A 25,458-nucleotide genomic window follows, 5' to 3' on the forward strand; every position below is an offset into this window, starting at 1 on the left:
ATTGAAGAAAGTAAAGACTGGGGGGTAAAGGCACAGGTTGACAATGGTCAGAGATGCCTCTCTTCACTATTCCTGCCCCCTGTCTTCAGGTAGCCAATAATCAGGGTCTGCCCTAAATATGGGGTGATAAGGCAGCTTTATACCTTTTGCGATTTCTGCAAATCTTTCCCACTGTCCAAAATTCCATCTTAGAGACATAAGTGATCCTACATGTCTTGTAGGAATGCAGAAAAGACAAGGGAATGGATGCCAGAACAGTCAGATATGTGCTGTCCATGGCTCCAGTCAAGGACTACCAGGAATACAACTGCAGTTAAACAAAGTGGGATGTATTGACACGTTGCAATGGGGGAGAACACACACATAGAGAACCATGGGGCCCCCCAGTAAGAAGCTGTTACGGTTGTGTTATGGGATTGGGGCTTCGCTTAGATGTTTGTGGGGAGGATTCAAGAAGTGGGGCTTTGCTCTGGATTCAGTTTTTGTGGTTGGACAATGCTCAGATTTGGGGCTGTGTTTGGACATGATTGTGGAGTGGCCTTGTTTTGTCTTGACCACACTGGACCAGTGACTTCTATATCAGAGTACCATCAGAGAACAGATGGTATGCTCAACTGGGTAACTGAGAAGAGATTAATAAAGAAACTCTTATAATCATTTAGGAAAGGGATAGGAATGGCATAGGCCCCCGGAGTTAGTAACAGCAGCAAGCTGTCACTATCTCCAGCTCTGAAGAGCAAGGGGAGGGCCGAACAGTGGCCCCGGACAAGAGACTTTATGGAGAAGGTTGATGGCAATGTGGCCTTTGCCAAAGGGAGGAGCCCACAATGGCCCAGCAGCGAGGAGTCCAGGGAAATGAACACCCTAATCTCACTTTTCTTCCTCCCTCCCATCTCCTGCCGGTGACTCCCAGTTTCCAAATCCAACTGGAAGCCAAACAGCAAGGAAATCTGTGAATGCAGCCCATCAAGTCAGCCTCCTGGGGCACAAAGAAAGGTGGAATGTAGATGTGGAGGGAAAAATGGAAGATAAGTCACCTTCAACTCAAAGATTCTACTGCTCCACGACACTGTTTAGTGTCTTCCATTCCCAAACTGGTAAAGCAAATCAGGCCACGCATAAAAAAGAAGCTGCAACAGTGACATCCTCGTTTCCCCTTCAACATGGACACACCTTGTTGGGGTTTTTATTCACTCTTTGCTAATTGCCTGCCGTCCTCACTCCCCTTCCTAGTCTCCCATCAGAGAGCTCCCATCCACTCTCCCTGACCTCTTTGCACAAGCATTCTTCCACCTGTTGTACTCTGCTAATGGACCCCTCTGGGCTGGTTCCTGGACAAGTCTCCCCTCCCCCAGTCCCAGTCCCCTGGCCCTATTCACACAACCTATCCGTGCTCCCCCCAGGTGGTCTGGTGCTCCTAAGGCCAAAACAAATCATAATTCTTTATACGTTTAATCTGGGGGGAGTGTGAATAAGGAAATGTATTTAGGGCCAAAATTACTCAGAGATTGGCTTCATGACCTCTCCACAAGGAAACTCCACAATCATGCCACTCTATCAGTCCCAAAATATCAAGGACATTATACAACATATTATTAGTTTACACATGCTCATTTATAATTATTCACTACAGTCTAACCTAGGCAATAATTGAATTCAGGAAAATTCCTTTAGACGATTATTTTGGTTAAAGCTTTCAGGCTAGAAATAGAAGTCGGCTGTAATCTCCATGAGGGCAGAGACTATGTCTCATTTTGCTCACTGGTATCTCTAAAGCATGTAGCAAAGGGCATGATCTTGGTTCTTAAAACCATGTTGGTTGAATAAGTAATTAAATAACATCTTCTGGATTCCCAAAAGAAAAAGAAAAAAAGATGGTATCCCAATTTTGAGTATTATATATTTTTCTTCCCTTTAAAAAAAAGAAAAAAGAAAACCAGGTACAGAAATGAGTATATCATTCCTGTCAGCTTATAGCTTATACTCCTAAGCAATCCATTTAAAGGTCTGCTAATTTTTCACTCTATTTTCCCCTTCCTGTCTGTGCCCCATTCACATTCCCCTCCTCAAAATAGGAGGAGGCTTAATGTATTTATAATTAAACTTTTAATTTTGAGATAATTGTAGATTCATATGCAATTGTAAGAAATAATACAGAGATCGTTTTCCTCATTTTCAACATCTTGCAAAGCTATAGTACAAGATCACAACCAGAATATTGACACTGATGCAGCAATATACAGAATATTTCTATTATCATAAGAATCCCTCTTGTTGCCCACTTATAATCACACCTTTCCTCCTGCCCACACTGCCTCACTCAGCCCTGGCAACCGCAAATCTGTTCTCTATTTCCATATTTTGTTATTTCAAGAATGTTATACAAATGGAATTGTACAGTACATAATCCTTTGGAGACTGGCATTTTCACTCAGCAGAGCTCTGGAGATTCATCCAGGTTGTTGCATGTATCAAGCATTTGTTCCTTTTTATTGATGAATAATAGTCCATGGTATAAATGCACCACAGTTTGTGTAACCATTCACCTGTTGGAGGCCATTTTGGTTATTTCAGTTTCTGGCTACTACAGCTAAAGAGGCTGTGGACATTCACGTAAAGGTTTCTGCATAAACATAAGTCACACGGTCTAACTCAAAGCCAAGTGAGAAGTCCACCAAGTACACCTTGAGCCCTGGCAAGGGGGTGCATGTATTACGTTGCTACAGAAGAATGAAGTTTAGGGACCAATCATCCAATCTACCACAGCTGCGTAACCTCCAGCTCTCAGCTACCAAAAATAACGGAGCAGGGCTTCCCTGGTGGCGCAGTGGTTAAGAATCCGCCTGCCGATGCAGGGGACATGGGTTCGAGCCCTGGTCCGGAAAGATCCCACATGCCGCGGAGCAACTAAGCCCGTGCGCCACAACTACTGAGCCTGCGCTCTAGAGCCCGCGAGCCACAACTACTGAAAGCCAGTGTGCCACAACTACTGAAGCCCGCGCACCTACAGCCTGTGCTCTGCAACAAGAGAAGCCACCGCGATGAGAAGCCCGCGCACCACAACAAAGAGTAGCCTCCGCTCACTGCAACTAGAGAAAGCCCGCGTGCAGCAGCGAAGACCCAATGCAGCCAAAAAATAAATAAATTTATTTTAAAAAAAAATAACGGAGCAAAAACCTTTCTTCAACGTTCTCCCTTGTAGATCTTGAATGTGTGCTCAACTGATATGCACCCAAGAGTGGGATACTAGGCCGTAGGGCATTGGTATATTTCTCCAGACACTACCGAATTGCTGGGCATAATGACCATGACCGTTAACACTCCCATAATCAATACAAAGGAGTTCCTATCTCTTCACATCCTTGCCAAGACTCAATATTTACCCCTTTTTTTAACTTTGTATTTTCTGATATTTGAAAAGTGATATTTCATTGCTGTTTTAATTTGTGTATCTTAGATAACAGATGACTTTATAAACCTGCTACCACTTAGACTCTATAATTTATAAATTGCCTATTCATAGATGTTGTTCATACTGTTTCCTCAGTTTTCTATATATTTTTGTTGATTTTCAGTACTTTCTATATTTGGGAATTATACCTTTGTCAGTTTAAGACGCTAAAAAGATTTTTCCTATTCTGTCATCGGTCTGTTAGTACTGTCTGCAGGTTTCTTTACTGAACAGAAATCCTTTTTTTTTTTTTTTTTTTTTTGCGGTACGCGGGCCTCTCACTGTTGTGGCCTCTCCCGTTGAGGAGCACAGGCTCCGGACGCGCAGGCTCAGCGGGCATGGTTCACGGGCCCAGCCACTCCACGGCATGTGGGATCTTCCCAGAGTGGGGCACGAACCCATGTCCCCTGCATCGGCAGGCGGACTCTCAACCACTGTGCCACCAGGGAAGCCCAGAAATCCATATTTTTGATGTAGTGAATTTTATTAAATTTTTACTTGAATTCATCTGGAACCCACTTTTATAAGTGGTATAAGATAAAGATCTAGCAATATTTTTCCCCATTTTAGTGAGCTTTTTTATTGCATTTTGTTCCAAATAGTTCACATTTTCCCCCATTAATTTGTGATGCTGCATTTATTATATGTTGAGTTCCTGTATTTAAATAAATCTATTTCTGAGCTCTTTATACTCCATTGGTCAATTTACTTATTCATGAGTCAACTCAAACTATTTTATTTCTGAAAGCTATGTAGTATGACAATATCTTGTAGGATAAGAATCCTCATTTTATTATTTTTCAAATTCGATGTAGCTATTTATTAACTTTATTGTACATATTAGAATGTGTTTGGCAAGCTCCTCAAAAATCCAGTTGGAATTCAGCACTGTTTGTACATTATCTGGGGGAGAATTAACACCTTTACTAAGTCCTTTCATCTATCAACATGGAATATATCAATAGTTCCATTTATTGTAATCTTTTATGTCCTTAACAGGATTACAGAATTACCTATGCTAAGTTCTCATGCATCCCTTGATAGTTTGATTCATAGATATAGCATAGTCTTTATTGTTATGTGTATGTTATCTTATATTTCATTAAATTTTTAATAAAATTTGATTACTGATCAAATTGATTATTATTTGATTATTGCTGATTTGAGGAATAATACTGATTTTTGTTAGATCTTTTATCTAGCACATTTGATGAACTCTAATTAGCATTATTTCTAATAGCTTTTTTTTGTTGGTGGTCCTGTTGGATTTTCTAAGATGATCATCACATTATTCTCAAATAGTAACAATTTCCTTTTAAACCATATATCTCATACATTTTTCTTGTCTTATAGCATTGAACATGACTTCAAAATCACGTTAAACATTTGTAGTGATAGTGGTTAACCTGTCCTGTTCTTAACCTTAATGGACATGTAGCTGAATTTTCTCCAGGGTGTAAAAAATTTTCTAAAAGTTTTCAGAAAATATTCTTTATCAAAATAGAGAAATCCCTTCCATTCCTGACTTTATAAGATTTTTAAAAATTATAAGTCAATATTGAACTTAGTCAAATGCTTTTTCTGCATCTATTGAGATAATTTTTTTAAAGTCTTCTTTGTTTCATATATGTGGGATAAAATAATAATAATGTAGTTTTAATGCATTGTTGGATTCAACTAGCTAGTATGTTACTTAGGATTTTTATATATATGTTTATATACTAAGGGGCCTGTATGTGTGTGTGTGTGTGTGCATGTAGTAAATATAGATATAGATATATATACATTACTACAATATGTAACTTTGAAATTAAGGTTATTCTAGCTGTATAAAATATGTTAGGTAGCTCTAAATTGTTTTCTATTAGTGAAAAATAAGATAGAAATCAACAGATCCTTAAAATTTTAATAAAACTTATCTACAAAATTGTCTGGGCCAAAGGATTTGGAGAGCAAAGATACATGATTTCTATTTCCATTTTCTACAATTATTAGTTATTTAATTTTTCTCTTTCTTCTTGCTTCATTTATGTCAGTTTATGTTTTTTATCTTAAGTTATCAAATTTATTAGCATATAGTTGTTCATATTTTTTAATCTCATACCTATAGTCATGTCTTTATTTTTATTTTTTACTTTATTTGCACCTCTTTTACCTTATTAATCTTTTCAGACAACAGCTTTGGGCTTTGTTAATCTCTGTTGTCATATATTTCATTGATTTCTGCCCTTATGCTTTTAATTTTGTTCTCTCTCAGAAAGGTCTTCTCTATTAATATTTTTCAAACTTCTTGAACTGAGTGTTTAACTCATTTTTTTAAAATGAAACATCCCTTAAAGGACTGTTTTAACTGTATTATACATACTTTACCATGTAAATTTTCATTACTCATCGATTCTAATTATTTTTCCATTTTCTTAATATTTTATATTTACTATAAGGGTATTTGCAGTAATGTTGACTTCCAGCTATATGGACATTTAAAACTTATTCTTGGGCTTCCCTGGTGGCGCAGTGGTTGAGAGTCCGCCTGCTGATGCAGGGGACATGGGTTTGTGCCCCGGTCCGGGAGGATCCCACATGCCGTGGAGCGGCTGGGCCCATGAGCCGTGGCCGCTGAGCCTGCGCGTCCGGAGCCTGTGCTCCGCAACAGGAGAGGCCACAACAGTGAGAGGCCCGCGTACCGCAAAAAAAAAAAAAAAAAAGTTATTCTTTTATTATTGATTGGTGGACTAGAGCTATAGTCCGTATGATCTTGTTCTTTGGAATTTACTAGAATTTTCTTTATCAGTCACAGTTTGGTGTATGTTCCATACATTCTTTACAAGAATGTATATTTCCTACTTATTGAATAAATCTATGTAGATATGTGTACTTATAATATACAAATCATACATGTGACATCTATAAAACTTTACATCCAATAATACATTTTACACATAAGTTTAAGCAAATTAATTATCCTATTCCAACTCTCCACATTTAATTTTTATTGTGTCTTTGATTTACCATTTTTGAGAAGAGTGAATTAAAGTCTCCAACTATGATTATCGAGCCATCTGTCTCACCTTACAAACCTATCATTTGTTGCTTTGTATATTTTGAATCTATATTGTGCTATATATATATGTGTGTACATATATATATAAACACCATATCTTTTTATCTGATTTCCGTTTTGCCATTTATAATGTCTCCCTTAATCCTTTATGACTTTGGTCTTGAATTCTATTTCTCTGATATTAAACTGATATCAGGGTATTTATTTTAGTTCATATTTACCTAACAAATATTTTCACTTCTTTACTTTAAAACTTCAGTGTCTTATAGACAATATACTGCTATACTTATAATCAGGTATTCCCACCATCTTATTTTATATTTTCTGTTCACTCCATCTTTATACTTTCTCCCTTCTTTACTTTCTTCAATTCAGTAAGCCAAAATTTCTGCTGCTAAAAAAAATTTTATGCATGTTATTTCCATTTCCTGGTGGATAACCCATCTTAATAAGACCCATATTCATGTTCTTCTATCAACATCAATTTTCTAAACTTTCAATACTTAAGAATATCTTCCTACAGAAAAACTCCTTGACATTAGTCCTGGCAATGATTTTCTGGATATGACACCAAAGCACAAGCAACAAAAGCAAAACTAAACTGGTGGGACTACATCAAACTAAAAAGCTCTGCACAGCAAAAGAAACAACAAAATGAAAAGGTAACCCATGGAATGGGAGAAAATATTGGCAAATCATATATCTGATAAGGGGTTAATATTCAAAATATATACGAAAATAATACAACTCAATAGCAAAAATATAAATAATCTAATTAAAAGATGGGCAAAGGGCCTAAAAAAACATTTTCCAAAGAACATATACAAATGGCCAACAGGTACATGCAAAAGGTGCTCAACATCACTAATCACCAGGGAAATGCAAATCAGAACCACGATGAGGTATCATCTCATATCTGTTAGGATGTCTATTATAAAAAAGACAAGAGATAACAAATGCTGGCAAAGATGTGGAGTAAAGGAAACTCTTGTGCACTGTTGGTGAGAATGTAAGTTGGTGCAGCCACTACAGAAAACAGTATGGAGATTCCACAAAAAATTAAAAATAGAACTACCTTATGATCCAGCAATCCCACTTCTGGGTATATATCTGAAGGTAATGAAATTACTATCTCAAAGAGACACATGCACCCCCATGTTCATTGCAGCATTATTTATAATAGCCAAGACATGCAAACAACATTGTGTCCATTGATGCATTAATGGATAAAGAAGTTGTGGCATATATATATACAATACAATATTACTCAGCCATAAGAAAAGGGGAATGCTGCCATTTTCGACAACATGGATGGACCTTGAGGGCATTATGCCATGTGAAATAAGTCAGACAAAGACAGATACTGTAAAAATCTTTAAAACAAAAACAAACAAAAAATACTAAACTCATAGAAACAGAGAGTAGATTGATGATTGCCAGGAGCAGGGAGGTGGGGGAAATGGGTAAAGGTGGTCGAAGGGTATACAAACTTTTAGTTATAAATTATATGAATAAGTTCTGGGGACCTAATGTCCAGCATGGTGACTATAGTTCACAATACTGTGTTGTATACTTGAAAGTTGCTAAGAGAGTAGATCTTAAAAGTTCTCACCACCACCAAAAATAAAAATAATAATAATAATAATGGTAAGTGAAGTAATGGATGTGTTAACCTTACTGTGGTAACCATTTCACAGTGTATACTCTGTACATCATAAACTTAAACCATGTTATATGTCACTTATACCTCAATAAAGCTAGGGGGGATATTTTCCCACAAAATGAAAAAGTATTTTATCATATTTTCTCTCTGGTTGCTGTACCCTACCTTCTACCCCTGGACACATGGACATATCTTAGAATTTATTTCTGAGATAAATTATAAATGATATATACTTCTGCTTCTTTATGAGGAGACTTTTCTTGTTTGGATCATAATAAACTTTTCTAAGTTATTTAAAACCCATACTTCATATATCAATCAACTCATCCTCCTGGATTTACTCCCCTCCTTCCTGGAGCATTTCTTCCAAGAGAGTTTTAAAATATGGTCTTTGTGTGTCAAAATTTCTAAGGCCATGTCATGACTGAAACTTTCTTTATCATGATCTTGCATTTAAAAGATAGTTTAGCTAAATATAAAATTATAGTTTGAATAGACTTTAGAATTAGACAGAGCTGGAATTAAATCCCCATTGTGCAACTATCCATGTTACCTTGAACAAGTCGCTTTACATCTGTGAGCCTCACTTTCCTCATTTGTAATGAAAGAATGTTAATGTCTAATATGCAACATTGTCAGCACAGTTGGTGATACATGCAAGGTAACTGAAATGTTATATTAACCAGGGGCTTAACAAATATTGGTTGCTTAAAAAAAAAAAGAAAAAAGAAACTATAGTTTGAAGTTATTTTTCTTTAACATGTTGACACAATTACTGCATTGTCTTCTTGCCTCCAGTATTGCTATTGAGAAGTCTAGTTTCAATACGATATTTTCAATTTTGTGGATCATCTTTATATCTGGAAACTTTTAAAATTTTCTCTTTGAATTTGGTATTCTAAAATTTCACACCTCTAGGTGTGAGGTTTTCCTTATTTATCTTATCTGGTACTCCATAAGCTCCTTTATATAACTATTGCTCATCTTTTCTTAATTCTGGAAAATCCTTTGTCATTATTTCTCAGTTGTTTTCTCCCCTCTGTTAAATTCCCCACCTCTCCTGTCTTCCTGAGACTCCATCATAGGCATATTCTCATTTATCCTCCTTATCATAAATTTTATTTTCTATTTTTTTTCATTCTTTCCTGTGTCTTCTGCGAGATACTCTTAGACTAACCTTCCAGTTTACTAACTTTTTCTTTGCCTCCACCCTTCGTGCTATTTAACCCTCATTGAAATTGTTTATTTCAATTGTTATACCCAGTGTTTCTACTTGGCTCTTTAACTGCTCCTTCATGCTTCATGTAACCAATATTCTTCCATCTCTTTGATGACGTTTATTATATTTATTTTAAACTCTTAATCTGTTTCATTAATTCTGATTTGCTTTTGATGGATAATCCAGGTGTTGTCTCTCTTTAGGCATATTGTGCTCCTCAGCTCTCTGGTTATTGTTGTGCTTCTCAGCTCTCTGCCAGTTGAAGATTATTTTACACTAGAGGAATTGCCTGTCTTAGCTGAAATGTGAGAAGGGCAAAGTTCAGACTTCTGCTTGTTCTCTTCATAGGTTTATGAAGAACAGGTGATCACACCCCAGGCCAGGGAGCTCAGTATCTTGACCAGTTCTACTTATTGCCCTCTGTCCTGTGACCCCAACTCTCAGAGGATATTTTTACTCCTCTAACCTTGAAACTGCTCTCTTCTGAGGGTTTTCCTTCCTTGATATATTGATCTAATTTGGAGTATGGAGGAGTGGGGAAATAAGGAGGAGGAAATGTTTGGGGGCAGCAAGTCATTCTTTATCTGTTATCTGCTCCTCACTCAAGCTAGTCGCTGGCACTGCCATAAGGATGCCCCACAAACCCTTGAGATACTGGGCTGGCACTACCGTATTTTCTGTTCTACAGTTACATGGGAGCAAATTATCATCTCTCCAGGGCAATGTATCCAGAGGGAAACATCCACAACTCAAAAGCTCCCTTCCAACTCATTACCAGTACACACAAACACACACACACGCACCAGATCACAACTACCTTCTTGAGTGTTTCTCAGTCATTATTTTAGTTATTCATACACTGTAAGGAAGAAGCCAAATGCCTTCTATGGCCTAGTCTCATTGATTCCTAGTCTCATTGTTTCCACCATATTCAACTTGTTATTAACAAGTGAGTCACCAAGTCTAGCGCAAGGTAAGGGGAATTAACCTCCACTTCTTAAAATGAAGGAAGGACTATTAAAGAATTTGCAGCCATCTTTTAAGAATCACCACTGAAACGTAGAATAGTACAAATGAATGATAGGTCTCCCTTAAGCAACATAGGGTTTAACAAACCAAGTGCCATATCAAATTTTAGGACTTTCTTTGTAAATTAACAAAGAATTTCAAGGACGTAAAAGTGATACGTCTTTTGTCATGATGTGGCGAACAAATGTTATTCAAGCTTTTCTCTAAACATTTATAATACTGAAAAATGCTGACTAATGTTATAAGAACTCTAAGATGTTAGAACTGTTCAGGAAAAGTATCCAACACTTTGAAATAAATCAAAAGATGCCAAAATTACTTTTCAATGTCATACTGGAGCACTGTCTAGCAGGTCTGCCCAAGGTTTATTTAATTCTCTAGGAGAATATATCTTTGTTTGACTCATTACTTACTGTTCATTAAAGCCCAGACTCTATGTAGACACATATTAATTTGTGGACTTTAATCTGATAAGTGATGATTTCTCTCCGATAGAAAAATAACCCTAATGCTTATGGTTTTACTGCTCTGTGAGATAAAACCTGTTTTGTCTCTTATTTAGCCAGCTTTTTTTAATCATTCCTTTCAGAACAGACAATATAAATCTTTGTTCCTTAAATTCTTTAAACCAGCTTTACCTTCCAGCTGGATCCCTCATGAATGAGTTACATAAATTTTGACACGTTCTTACTTTATATTTGTATGAGAGTCATGTTTTTAACTTTTTGAAGAGTATACTTCAATCATCTGTGAGCTTTTTCCCACTAGGATACACTCATCTGCTGCAGTCTGTTACACTGTGATGTCCAAGAAGTACACCTTATGAGTTCTTCCCTCCCAGGAACATCTCTCTTGAGTCCTGGCGGAAATCTCAAGGGCCATATAACTTTTCTGCATTGACTGCCTGTTTTTTATTCTTCTGATTTTGTTTTTATTTTCATTTCTCATTGTTAGTCTGTATTTTGTCAAATCTGTGGTTTTGGCCATGCCTTTTTCCACCATCCAGCCTAGGGATTTATAAATAATGGACCATTAGGCCAATCTCAACTAGGTAGTCTAGAGATCACCCTGCATATATCAATACATGAGTCTGCTTCGTACATGACTAGTAAGTTACTCCCCACTGGTACAAAGGGTGATTGGAAATCTGATTTTATGGTATGACTCTGTCAATATAATGGGGACCTTTGTCAGATGAGAGGTGACAGATATCTAGTTTTTTTGACTTTTTGGTTTGTTGCTTTGTGTGCAAGTGAGCCCAACCCAATTAGGAAAAAGTTTTATGCTTACTCAAAAGGAGAAAATCTCTTTGAGATCTAGATGGGTGAGTTTTTTGTTTCTGTTTATTTTAGACCTGTGTCTGTAGTTGTGGAATTGAAGCTGCAAGCTTTCTATGTCTCTCTGTGTCAATAACTGAGAAAAGCATTTTCCTTTCACTGCGTAACTATGAAATATTTTCCTACCTCTGGAGGATATTAATACATTAAACCATAAAACCTCAAATTAAAGTAGCTCTGTTCTGCTTGGTTATAGAGACCTATATGGGCTTACATAAATTTAGTATTTCCGGGCTTCCCTGGTAGCGCAGTGGTTGACAATCTGCCTGCCAATGAAGGGGACATGGGTTCGAGCACTGGTCTGGGAAGATGCCACATGCCGCGGAGCAACTAGGCCCGTGAGTCACAACTACTGAGCCTGCACGTCTGGAGCCTGTGCTCTGCAACAAGAGAGTCCGTGATAGTGAGAGGCCCACGCACCGCGATGAAGAGTGGCCCCCGCTTGCCGCAACTAGAGAAAGCCCTTGCACAGAAACGAAGACCCAACACAGCCAAAAATAAAATATAAAAATAAATTTAGTATTTCCAGAATTATTATAAAATAAAGAAACTGAACTTCTAATGCTCTGAATGTGCTAGGCTTTAAAAAGCAAAAAATAGAACCTTTCACAGAAACTGCTAGCTCAGAAGCATTTTTATATAATAATCCAAGTTCATGCAATGAAAGTGAACATTACTGGACAAACCACAATGAATTTTCTAGTTTTGCTTAAAACGAGCTTCCTGTCTTTTCCCTAGTCTTATCAATGTGAAGGATAACAAAAGCATACCTTTTTAAAGATTTGTATTTACTTATCACGAAGAAACTAGGAATCTGAAGTTCTTAGATTTTATTTTTTATAAGTTTATAAGTTCACATAATATTGCTATTATACAATTTTTAATTGAGGAAAATTACACTTCAACTAAATAATTACAATTTTGATAAATATTTTATTTCAACAGTAATTATGTCCTGTAGTGTGTCAACTGAAACTTGTTTTCCAAGGTCTTTTTTTTAACTTTACGACAGAAAACTAATATTAAATTGAGTTAATTACTGGATTATTCTTGGATACCTGACAATATCTAAGTAAGCATAGTTTGTTGTGGGGTTTTTCTTTTTAATAAATTTATTTTTTTTATTTTTGGCTGTGTTGGGTCTTCGTTGCTGCGCGCAGGCTTTCTCTAGTTGTGGCGAGGGGGGTTACGGGGGCTACTATTCGTTGCAGTGTGCAGGTTTCTCATCGCGGTGGCTTCTCTTGTTGTGGAGCATGGGCTCTAGGCACGCGGGCTTCAGTAATTGTGGCACGCAGGCTCAGTAGTTGTGGCTCGCGGGCTTAGTTGCTCCACGGCATGTGGGATCTTCTCGCACCAGGGCTCGAACCTGTGTCCCTTGTATTGGTAGGCAGATTCTTAACCACTGTGCCGCCAGGGAAGCCCCGTAAGCATAGTTTTAATATATGTGCTTTTGTTTCTTTTTCTTGCACATTGTAGAGGTTACACCTCTGAGCTCTGTTAACAAATGTATTAGTTTTTCCTACTTTAAGAAGGTATAAAAAGGTGTGTGTAGTTATAAAATATGTGTGTGCTCATACGTTTTGTGGTCTGCTAAAAGGCTTGTGTATCACAAACAGTTCACAATGAACTACCTCCAAATTTTTTCTGATTAATAGAAGTTAGTTACTTTGGTTAAAAACTGTGTTGTTGAAGGTATACTAGAACAATTATGTACAAATGTGAAAGTAAGAAAATGGGGTGTGTGTGAGTTTTTTCCCAAAGGAAAAAGAAAGCGGCTTTGTCTTAAAGTACAGTGTCTTGTTTCAGAACATGGAAGGGAATAATGAAAGAAAACTTATATGGATATAGAAAGTCACAGAAGGTTACAGAGAGTAAACTCCATTTGCTTTGGCTTCAAATACCTGCAAGCAATGAGTCTGAAAAGAAGAAATGAAATGTGTAAAAGGAAAATCAGCAAAGTATGCTTAGTTTGATGCATTAATTCAAAATATAATGCTTTCATGAAAGACTATAACTGGGTTTTCTGTTAAAATGAAAAATTGTTCTCAGAGTAATTAGTTTGCTCTTAATAAGAGGTAGTAAAAAGATATTCTTCACATTTTCTGTTACCAGCCCAGGTAACAGAAATTCTGTATCTCAGCAGAATAACATTCTGTGTGCTTTGTGCTGAATTTTTATGCCCTTACTTATTTTCTAAAGCAAACAACAGTAACAGGAAACTTAGAAGATAGACAATAGAAATTATACAATCTGAAGAAGATAGAGAATAAAAGGTTGAAAAACAAAAGTGAACACAGCTTAAAGAACTTGGGGAACACTATTGAAATGTCTAATATATGTGTAATTGGAGATGCAGACGACGACGGACAGAAGTTGACTTTCTGGATTAATAGCTGCTCACCACTGCAGGGCTCTAGATTTGTCGACCATATTCCAGAGAGGTTTATATGTGCACATTAACATTCCTGGTTATATCAATGTAAATGAACAGAACAATACACGACGTAATAAAACCTTTTTGTGATCAAGAATAATCTTTGGAGTTAATTATTATCATGGGGGAGGGTTGTAATTTGTTAAGAAAAATGATCCAAAACTTGAAAACGAAGCAAAAGGATGACAGCTTATCTTTTCAATATCATACTGTGGCATTCTCTAATATGCCTGCCCAAAATCTATTTAATTCTCTACAAGAATGTACTTTTGCTTGACTTACTATTTACCATTGACTATAACCCAGACTCTGAGGTCACACTCTGATCTACAGACTTTTATCAAGCAGGGATACAAATGATTTCTCTGATATGTGCTCCCTTTCCATTTGTACAAGTCATAATTTTAATTTTTTGAAACATTTGACAGGATGAAATCACTGAAATTCAGTTTTTTGGTTTTTTTGGTTTTTTGCGGTATGCGGGCCTCTCACTGTTGTGGCCTCTCCCGTTGCGGAGCACAGGCTCCGGACACGCAGGCTCAGCGGCCATGGCTCACGGGCCTAGCCGCTCCGCAGCATGTGGGATCTTCCTGGACCGGGGCACAAACCCGTGTCCCCTGCATCAGCAGGCGGATTCTCAACCACTGTGTCACCAGGGAAGCCCTGAAATTCAGTTTTTGAAAAGTCAAATGATTGCATATGAAGCTTTGGTTGTAGGCAGAGACTGACACAGAATATTCTCGAAGAGTTATTTTTGTGTGTTTGTTTTTAGGGGATGACCGCTGTAGCCTGAGACACTTTCGTGTGATTTCATGAGGCAAACAAAACCGAGATGTATGAACTTAAATGCTGCTTTAAAAATCATTAAAAATCATCCTAAAATCAATTCAAAAACTGACCAGAAGCCACTGCACTTTGCTCCAAAGAGAAATAACATGCTGAGTAAGCAATGCAAATGCGCCTCACTCTTCTCCAGACTGAAGTAACCTGCTGAGTCAGCATGGTGACAGCTACAATGGCAGTAAAGTCAAAAACAGCAAAGCCTGCTGAATGACGGCCAAAAGATGGACATTTCATTTACTCTGTTGTTAGTAACTATATTAGTATAAGTTTCTAGGAAAAGCATAATGGCAGAATGTGGTAAAAAACTTTTTGAAATATGCTCTAGAAAGCCATCTCAAAAATAAAAGAAATGCCATAAATTCCCAAAAGATAAGATAATCAGGTTTTTCATATCATCTGATATTTTTGATCAAGAGACCTAAACTTAAATCAATCAGAAGTTTTGACTTGAAAGGACGGCAGTAGCCCTGGAAATAGATGCAGCAGCTGTTTTCCCACAGAAGATGAGGCTTCTTTACACAATGCTCCAAGTATTTTCCTAAAGTCACCAGAATCAGTTCTTCTAAGTTCACATAAACACACTGAGTTCTTGCTGTAATGGTATCTTTGGGGCCCTCACTCTGTGCTGTTAGATGAATTTTTTTCAAGTATTTTCTGCTATCTCCAAAAATTAAACAGGTTTAGTTGGGCTCAGTAAATAAGTACAATCATTTCCTTCTCCCCTCCCCCATCAAAAAAAAAAAAACTGAAACAAGTAAATTTCCAGAATACGCCATGTAATAATGAGAGAAGACTGCTAATGAAGATGAGATGCACACCTTGAAAATACTCTGAGAGAATGGAACCTTAAAATACCCTTAAAATCTGATATTTTTGAAAATTTTTATGAGTTTGCTTTTTTCTATTTGGGCTTGAGATTACTACTTCAAGAAGCTTATATTGTCAATGCGATGACAGTTATGAAGTGGAAAAGAAATGCAAAGAGGGTAACATTTCAAGTTTTGGTTTTTTTTTTCTCACAAAGTCTATGGATGGTGGGAGAAAAGTAAAGACAAGAGGAGAAAAATAAAGCATTAATTAGAGGACATAGTTTTGAACAAACTTGGGGAAAAAATTACATGGTTTTTTGTTTGGGTATTTTGTTTCATTGTGTTTTGTTTTTATATGTGTGCTATTCAGTGAGCTCTGTGGTACAGGATCTATTCGGTATCCCCAACTCTTAACCCTTGTAGTACCAAGAATTTGGTAGACATTCCATAAATATTTGTTAAGGACATGATAAAATCAAATAATTAATGAGCTATTAAAAACCGCTGTGATGATTACCATTATTTATAAATCAGATTTCGGTTAAGGCTAGATATGAAGAAGTGTTTCCGGCCAGAGCTTCTCAAAGTTTAACAGTCATACAAATCAGCCAGATATCTTGTAGAAAGGCAGATTCTGACTCAGTAGTTTAGGGTGAGGCTGAAGAGTCTGCATTTCTAACAAGTTCTTAGGTGACGCTAATGCTGCTGATTCATGGACCACATTTTGAGAACTAAGGTTCTGGACGATCTGATGGCTCTGTGTCATTAAGGAGGCTCCAGAGTAGGGTGTCAATGAGAAGTGTTGGGCACCTGGACCACAAGGAAAGAGGAAGGCTTGGGCCAAGCAGGCATGGCAATAGTGGGAGGGGAGGTGACCATCCAACAAGTGTGCACACTGCCCCTTTCTTGCTCTACAAAATGAAAGCTTTTATCTCCTGCTTGAAAACAAAAATGTTTCAAGACTCAGCAAGAAAGTGGGAGAAGGGAACAGAGACTGGCTCCTCACCCGTGAAATCATATTCTGACCATCCACGTGGCTTTATGAGGCCAAGTGAGAAGGGTTGTGAAAGACCAGTCTCCTCCCCTTATGGCACCTTCTCAAGGGTCCTCATTTCCTGGAGGAGAGAACTTGGCTACAATCACAGGAGACCCATTCCCCAGGGACTCTGAAGCGTGGAGGAGAATGCTCTGGCATCACTGGCCTCTCAAGCAGTTTTCACCAATTAGCTGCCCCTTTTCCCTCTCTCTTTCTGCCCAGTCCTTGACTCTAATCCCTCCCCCTCTGCTCCAAGACTCACAAATACTGAAGATACCAAGATGATTCACCCTGCTCCTGCCCTCTCCCCTATGCCCAGTCAGCCATCAGCCTCCATCATGGCCATTGTACTCAACAGAGGTCATGATGCACTCAATGAGACTGTCCCTTTCCTGAAAATATCGTTTAAGGGTCAGAGTGACTGAATGTATTCACCTACATTTCTGGCCCAGAGGTTACATGAATCTCTCATTTTAGTCCCTGACGTTATCTTTTGAGCTCAAGTTTTCTACAACACACACACAAAAAGAACAGAATTCAAGGTATGGAGAAAACACATGGTTATTTTCTGTTGCTCACTCTTCACCAGAGATGCAATGTGTAATCGTTTCCTGCCTCCCCTCTTATTACAGTGAGGGTCCTGGGCTGGTGCCCCGCAGTGCCAATCAAGAGGCAGTAGGATGATGGAAGTAGGAAGCTGGATGCCGCTGGGCTGCCGCGCTCAGGGCAACCACGTGGCACAGCTCCGGGGGCTTAATTAACTTAGATGCAATGTGAAAGGCATCCTCCTCTGGAGTGGTGTGATTCTATAGCCCTGGAAGGGACTCTTGAGAGAAGATGACCCACAGGAGGAAACTGGGGGGAGGGGGTGTACAGGTGGGCCAAGAAAGGTAAGTGAATGTCAGCTCTCAGGAATTTTTCTCTAGAACATTTCTCTTTAACTCTATATGGGTATATATACAGTAACAATGATGATTAAAACGTATATTGCCTCAGGAAAGTATCAGTGCCATTCGTTAACTGCCAGATCCTCTCCCTGGCTTTGTAACAGAAACACAAACTATTGTCTCTTGTGTAAACTACTGAGCATTTATTTCTAATGCTCATGCTTTACAATAAGGACTATGCATAATACTAAATGTGTCAGTGTCTATTATTCGGAGTCTTAATTTTATTTCAACAATAACCTACAGATTTTACTGTAGTTGGTATGTTTCCAATCCTGAATTCAACAAGTAAAAAAGGAAAAATTATCAACAAGAAATGTATGACAAAGTAAATGGGTCACCTATAACATAATCTATCCAAAGAGAAAATCTAAATGAGTAGTTGTGTTTCAAGAGAAACAAAAGACCAATCATGACTGACACGTGTCATCTTAACGCAAAATAAACAATGTTAAATGCTTGCAATTTTAAATGCAATGTTAGAAGCCATTGTGCTTAATCCCATTTAATCCTAGCAACAATCCTATAAAATTGGTACACTTATCGTCTCCGTTTTACCCCTAAACAAAGTAAAGCACAAAGGGGATCAGTAACTCCCTGCAGGCCGTGCAATTGGTAAGGGGCAGGACTGGAATTCAAGCCCAGGCAGGCTTGCTGCAGAGCCCAAGATTTTGCCACTAAGATGTACAAAGTCCCTAGAACCAGCAAGCCACATTTGTTCCTCTGTACCTGACACTGGGCTGAGTGTTTTACATATATTATCTAAAGTATTAACATAAATCCGTGGCATATTCAGTTCTACTTCGGCTAGTCTGAAAAAAGAAAGAACGTCAGTAAGTCTAATGCGAGCCCAAAAGAGGAAGAATTCCTTAAAGTTTATCCAGGATTGTTCAGAGGAGGCAGTACTCTGGCCAAATAGTTTGAGCACTTCAAATAACTTAGCCATAGGAGGGGTATTTCAGATCAAGATCATCCAAACAACACCTCTTGTTCTGATACAATAATTACCAAACCTTCTGGTTATACATTATTTCTTAGGTTTTCTTTTTTTCCCCTTACAAGGAGAGAATGGAAGAACCACTGGCATCCTCCACAGCTTTCTCACAGTAAATTAACGAACTGGCCTTCTGGTTTATACATCACTGTTTGTGAGCTGGGACACATCAAGCCTGTCTGCTTGACTAAACTATCAAAGCTGAGTTCTTTGATCTTTTATATCAAAGACCACACCAAAGTTCTGTCATTTGGGGAATCCATTGGTGAAGTAGCAGACCTCCTGGCCTTTCAAGAGGATGTAACTATTTTGTGCCTAACTAAACGTATGTGTGCTCATTTTTTCTTCATGCATTGTTTCTTCAATCACACACAATTTTTAAAACTAGGGGAAACATATCTCTTGACTATGAATTAGTTGCCGTGAATTCTAAAGTACACAATTCCCTTGCAAGACATTTGGTCCTATCCAAAAAGTCCATAATACATTTGGTCCATAAGACATATGATCCACACCAAAAGCTCCTTGAAATCTGGTCCAATCCAAAACGTCCATGAGCACATTTGGTCCATGCCAAATGGTTTTAGACAGAACCAAATATCCAAAAAATTTTGGCATGGACCAAACGTCTGCTAACCATACAATTCAACAAGAAGATGAAAAAAAAGTAGAAGGAGAGAAATAACCATTGATGAATAACCAGTGGTAGTACTATTTGGGGAGAATGACTTTAAACCAAAATTATTCATGTTCCCAGTAGAAGAAGCTGTATAGAAATATAAACCAAAGTCACACAAAATGAAGGCTATATAAAAGCCTTAGAGAAAGTCAGAGTTCTTTGGTCTATTCCTAATTTCCAGAAAATACGTTTACAAATGGTCAGGCAACTGAGCATCTGAGATCTAATTGTGTCACATCTAACAAACTGGTTTGATGTTCTCCTTTTAGAAAAGCAGATGGAGTCGTCTAAGACTATGAGAAACCCCTGAAGAAAGATGTGACAGTCTGAGGAACAGACTTAAACTAATGTTTAAAAAATAAATGCTTTCGTGAATTAGCAAGGATTTTGCAATCCAGATCTAAATGAGATTTTCATCATTCTGTAAACAATGCCACAGTAATTTTCTGGTTTTCAAGAAGAAAAAAGGACAAGAATTTAAGAAGTTAAGTAAAGAGCAATTGATGGGAAGGAGTTCAGCACGAAGGCAACATCAAGGAAAATGGCTTTAGATAGTTTTTCTTCTATTAAAAATGTCTTTAAAATACAGGGCAGTGCAGAGAATAATATAATAAACACTTATGCATCTACTACATAGTTTTAATAAACGCTCATATTTTGTCATACTTGCTTCAAGTCACTTTTGAGAGAAATAAAACCTTATAAATACAGTTAAAGTTCCCTCTATTCCCCTTCCCAGTCCAATTCTCCTCCCTTTCTCCCCAAAACTCATTATTATGAGTTTTGATGTGTACTACATCTATTGCATATGTACACAGTATAAAAATAGATAGTACCCCAAACGCCCAGTCTATATTTAAGTAGATAACCAACAAGGACCTACTGTATAACACAGGGGACTCTGCTCAATATTCTGTAATAACCTAAATGGGAAAAGAATTTGAAAAAGAATAGATACATGTACAACTGAATCACTTTGCTTTACACCTGAAACTAACACAACATTGTAAATCAACTTTACTCCAATATAAAATAAAATTTTTTTAAATAAAAAAATAGTACCGTATATACAAGTATATATATGAACTATGTGTTGCATTAAAATACAGACTGGAAAAACACCAAACTTGTATATCTCATGTAATTCATGTATCTCATGTACTTTCAAAATATATTCTTAAAATTGCTTTTAAACTGAGAAATTTCAGAGTTAGTTGACATGGCTAAAAACCAGTGGCCATTTCCTCTTGGAAAATAATAAGAAAAGAAACAAAATTTAGGGCAAGGACTTTGTTATAGTGAATTCTGAAAGCTATTTTATAAATTCTGAGAAGATACCAAGAATGAAAAGGGATTTCAAAGGTGGTGATGTGACCAAAAATTCTACAAAGAAGCTCACGTTTTATAAATTTGAAATTAGAAATGTGGGCTTCCCTGGTGGCACAGTGGTTGAGAATCCGCCTGCCAATGCAGGGGACACGGGTTCAAGCCCTGGTCCAGGAAGACCCCACATGCCACAGAGCAACTAAGCTCATGTGCCACAACTACTGAGCCTGTGCTCTAGAGCCCTTGAGCTGCAACTACTGAATCCCACGTGCCTAGAGCCCATGCTCCACAACAAGAGAAGCCACCACAATGAGAAGCCCACGCACCGCAACGAAGAGTAGTCCCTGCTCGCCGCAATTAGAGAAAGCCCACGTGCAGCAATGAAGACCCAACACAGCCAAAAAGAAATAAATTAAATAAATAAATGTTTTAAAAAAGAGAGAGAAGGAAATGAAACAAGTCCAAAATAGATTTCAAAGGTGAACCCAGGTACTATAAAAGATTATGGTGGCTCATTGAACTCTCTTCCATGCATGCTAAGCTATTCTCTGGGAATAATTTACACAGCTTTGGAAATGACAATAATTCTTCAAACCTCTAGGGTACTGTTTAGTGAGTTATTATCTGATGTACTAAATTTTCTTAGCACCTAAATTATTCTCACAACATCAGCTATTCCCTGAGATTAAGTTATGGCCTCCATAAACCATACAGTTTTCTGATTACTTAAGTGTTCATGTGACTTTCAAATGTGCTCAACTTATTCACAGAAGTAATTTAGGCCACCTAGAAAATCCACCTAAACAAGTGAAATTCACTCTGATGTCACTGTGTCCATATGCTTTAAGACAACAGCATGAAGAAGGTCAACCTGATATATGCAAGTCTATTAAAGAGAGAATCTATTGACTGTACCACCAATCCAAATGGCCATTATGATTGGCAAGCAAAGCCAACTGAATAAAGAATGGTTCACTTATGGCTCTTATGTAGTCAGAGCTTTAGTAAGTTATAAATGCTCTATAAGTCTGGCTCGTGGTCAGACTTCCTGGGATCATTAACAGTCCCCTGATAATTTTATCAAAGAGAGAGGTATCGATCCCAGTATTTCAGTCAAATTCTAACTTACAGAATTATAGCCAACTCTTCCCAAATACCCTCAGATTAAGTGATATATTCTGCGAGGATAACCACCCCACGCTTCTAATGTGCTTCTCCCAACCCACGCCTCTTTGAGAGGCCAAAACCAACTCCTGCTGGCCCAATTCAGTAGCACAGAAGCCTTGATGGATTCACAAAAGCCTCCTCTCCCATCACATCCTCAACAAAGAATGAACCTATTTTAATCCTTTTCTAGCAAGAAATGTGTTTTCAGTCATTCCGTTGGCAGGATCAACTGAACATAGCATGGACAGACACTTATTTACAACCACCTGATTTCTCTACAGGCCTTCCCAGGAGCAACAGAGAGAAGACAAAGTGTAAGGAGCAAAGTTGTGACCTTCGACTCCTGCTGGAAGAAGAGAAAATCATCAGCCTAACTGTTATTCCCCTTGGAAATCAACATTAGCTTTACTGGTTCAGAAATGGAGATCAGAAAACACCAAACAATTACATTATTTTAGCCAATTGAGAAATCTGATCATTACTTTTTCCCTAAGAACACCTAGGGGAGATCATCTTTTTTTTTTTTTTTTTTTGCGGTACGCGGGCCTCTCGCTGTTGTGGCCTCTCCCGTTGCGGAGTACAGGCTCCGGACACGCAGGCTCAGCGGCCATGGCTCACAGGCCTAGCCGCTTTGCGGCATGTGGGATCCTCCCGGACCGGGGCACGAACCCGTGTGCCCTGCATCGGAGGCGGACTCTCAACCACTGCGCCACCAGGGAAGCCCGGAGAGATCATCTTTAAAGGGGTGTAAACTAACATGGAGTAAAGTGGTCCAGCAGGTGAGGAAACTGTGGTGTCCCACCAGTCTGCAGGATAACTTAGGATGAGAAACCATGGACTAGGTGATTTTTTTCAAAATCATTATATGTCTTATAATTTTGTCAACAGGAAACTAAATAATAGGGTATTTATTTGTTTGACTTCATTTGAAAACTCAGTTGATTCAATGAGAAAAAAATGAACTACCACGGTTTGGTATAACATAGGTTTTAATCCCGTATGCATTAACAGGTTAACAGAGTTTTAGTTTTCATACGCTTGTTTTGTATCATGTTTATATAGCTCAAGCTACCTATAAACTCTAGGGCGGGATTCTTCAGTAATAAGGATTAGAGGCATTGTTATTGTGGGAAATAATATAAATGACCACAGCTCAGAAGGCATTAATGCAATTTCTATGCATATAAACTATAGCATAGTTGGCTGTGAAACATAAATACATCTAGTTAACACATAAGCACATTCTGAGGGTCTAAAAAATCATCTTTTCTCTTTTTAGGCAGTACTGACACTCATTAGCACCTTTGAATATAATTTCACGCAATTTAATTTTCTTATTTATAAAACTGTTTCTAGGTGTGATTATTGTTCATCCATCACAAGATATATTTTTTAAAATAAAAACTGACAGCATTCACTTCCAAAATTTATGTATGCTGGTAGAATGCTCTAATTATACAACAAAGTGATTTTGTTAATGTAATTTTTTTGGTATTTGGTTATACTCTCTAAAGATGTTTGCAAAGTTAAAAAAATTAAACTCCAAAGTCCAGGTATTTTCCATTAACACTATTCAAAATTTCTTTGTGGATTGTAACTACATAACCCAAGGTGATGTCTGGTAATTCTTTCTCAAGTTCCTTTTCTTATTCTGCATAACCAGAAACCCCAAAGACAGGGATAAATAGCATCTTCGATATAATTGTGGGCTCACTGTTAGCAGAGCAAACTGTGACAGCAGAGTCTGAAAGAATTACTTCAGAAGGAGGGTCCTGAAAGTGAGAAAACTCAGGAAACTTTCAGACAGCCTTTATCGATTTGTGAATCCAGACAACAAAAGTACAACAAGGTAAAACATGGCAACTCTAGCTAAAAATACTGTACTGCATATTTGAAAGTTTCTAAGAGAATAGATCTTAAAAGTTCTTACCACAAGAAAAAAATTGTAACAATGTATGATGGTGGATGTTAACTAGACTTATTGTGGTTGTAATTTTGCAACATATAGAAATATTGAATCACTATGTTGTCCACTTGAAACTAACATAATGTTCTATGTCAATTATACCTCAGTTTAAGAAAAATAAAAAGTGCTACAAAAAAAAAAAAAAAAAACAGTACAACAAGCTATCCCCAGTACTAAGCAACTCCAGAAAGGTGTTCCACTTTAGGTTAAGATACAGGTGCAATCATTCATTCATTCAATATTTACTGAATACCTATTAGGTAAGGTACTAGGTAGCAGTGGTCCAAGGATGAAAAGGATGGGTCTCTGCTCCAGTCTAGTGGGGGAGACAGATGCACAAGGGATTTGCCTGTGGTGGTTAAGATTGGGTGTGGCAGATGAGCTCATCCTGGGAATGATGGGTATTCCGGGTAACATCAGTCAGGCCTGCTCTGTAGGAATATCCATGTTAAAGAACAATCAAGAGCAAAAGACACTGGCCTCTGGGCTCCTCTTGCGACTGTGCATCAGAGTCTGCCGGCAGAGACCCTATAGTCTTCGGCTTAGAAATTCTCCCCCTTGCGTTATGAGACCATGAGCTCCTAGAGGACACCCCAAAACAAAGGGGCCTGGTGGGCCTTTCTGCCTACTGCATTGTTTATTTATCCTCTCTCATAATTAAACCTTCTTCTAATCCTACAAGGTAATAATATTTGCAAATGGAGAACACCTGGCTATCCAACATGATGAATTTTCCAGGCTTCTGGGGAAAGAGCTGTTCAAGCCAAAAGAAATCTAACATGTCCCTAGAAAGGAACCCGAGCCCTTCACGATATGAATACACAGGTGCAAGGGTTAAATGTATAATGTATATTCAGCACAGAGAAAGCATGAATATTGTGTCTCTGTGTGTGTGTGTGTGCGCGTGTGTGTGTAACCATAGAATTCTAAGCTTGTAGGGTGTGCTTTACATCTATATCATATGTTATCCAGATACCAGTTGTATATTATAAGCTGCATATGCAATACCATATGGACACCATAAAATATCACATGTGGTGTCAGGATCATTTTACATTTAGTGCATGATTAAAATGTCATATTATATACCTATCTTTTCTGTGTGTACGTGGATTTGTCTCACAAATTGCTTTTATTATCAAATTCAGATACCAATCAAAGTTAAAGTCTCTTTATTGAGATTTAATAAAAAGCAATATGGAAACGTGAATACAGTTTGGTTTTTTTCCCTAGATTTTTCTGCCATGCAGCATTTAACACTGGTGCAGCTGTCAATACCCATTCATCTGCTATCGGGCAGCTTTTTCCTTTCACTCACTGTGACATTTTTAAAGTGGCAAAAAAAAAGCTTAAAACAGCATATTTGTCACTTTTTTCTTTCTAGTGACCTTTTAAGCACTAGGAAAAATTACCCTATATGTACTAAACGCTTTAATCATTCCACATACATTTCACAATAGTGCTTTCTATAGGGGTATCCTTTAATTAAGTTTAAGA

This window comes from Hyperoodon ampullatus, assembly GCF_949752795.1.
Source record: "Hyperoodon ampullatus genome assembly, chromosome: 11".
NCBI lineage: Eukaryota > Metazoa > Chordata > Mammalia > Artiodactyla > Ziphiidae > Hyperoodon > Hyperoodon ampullatus.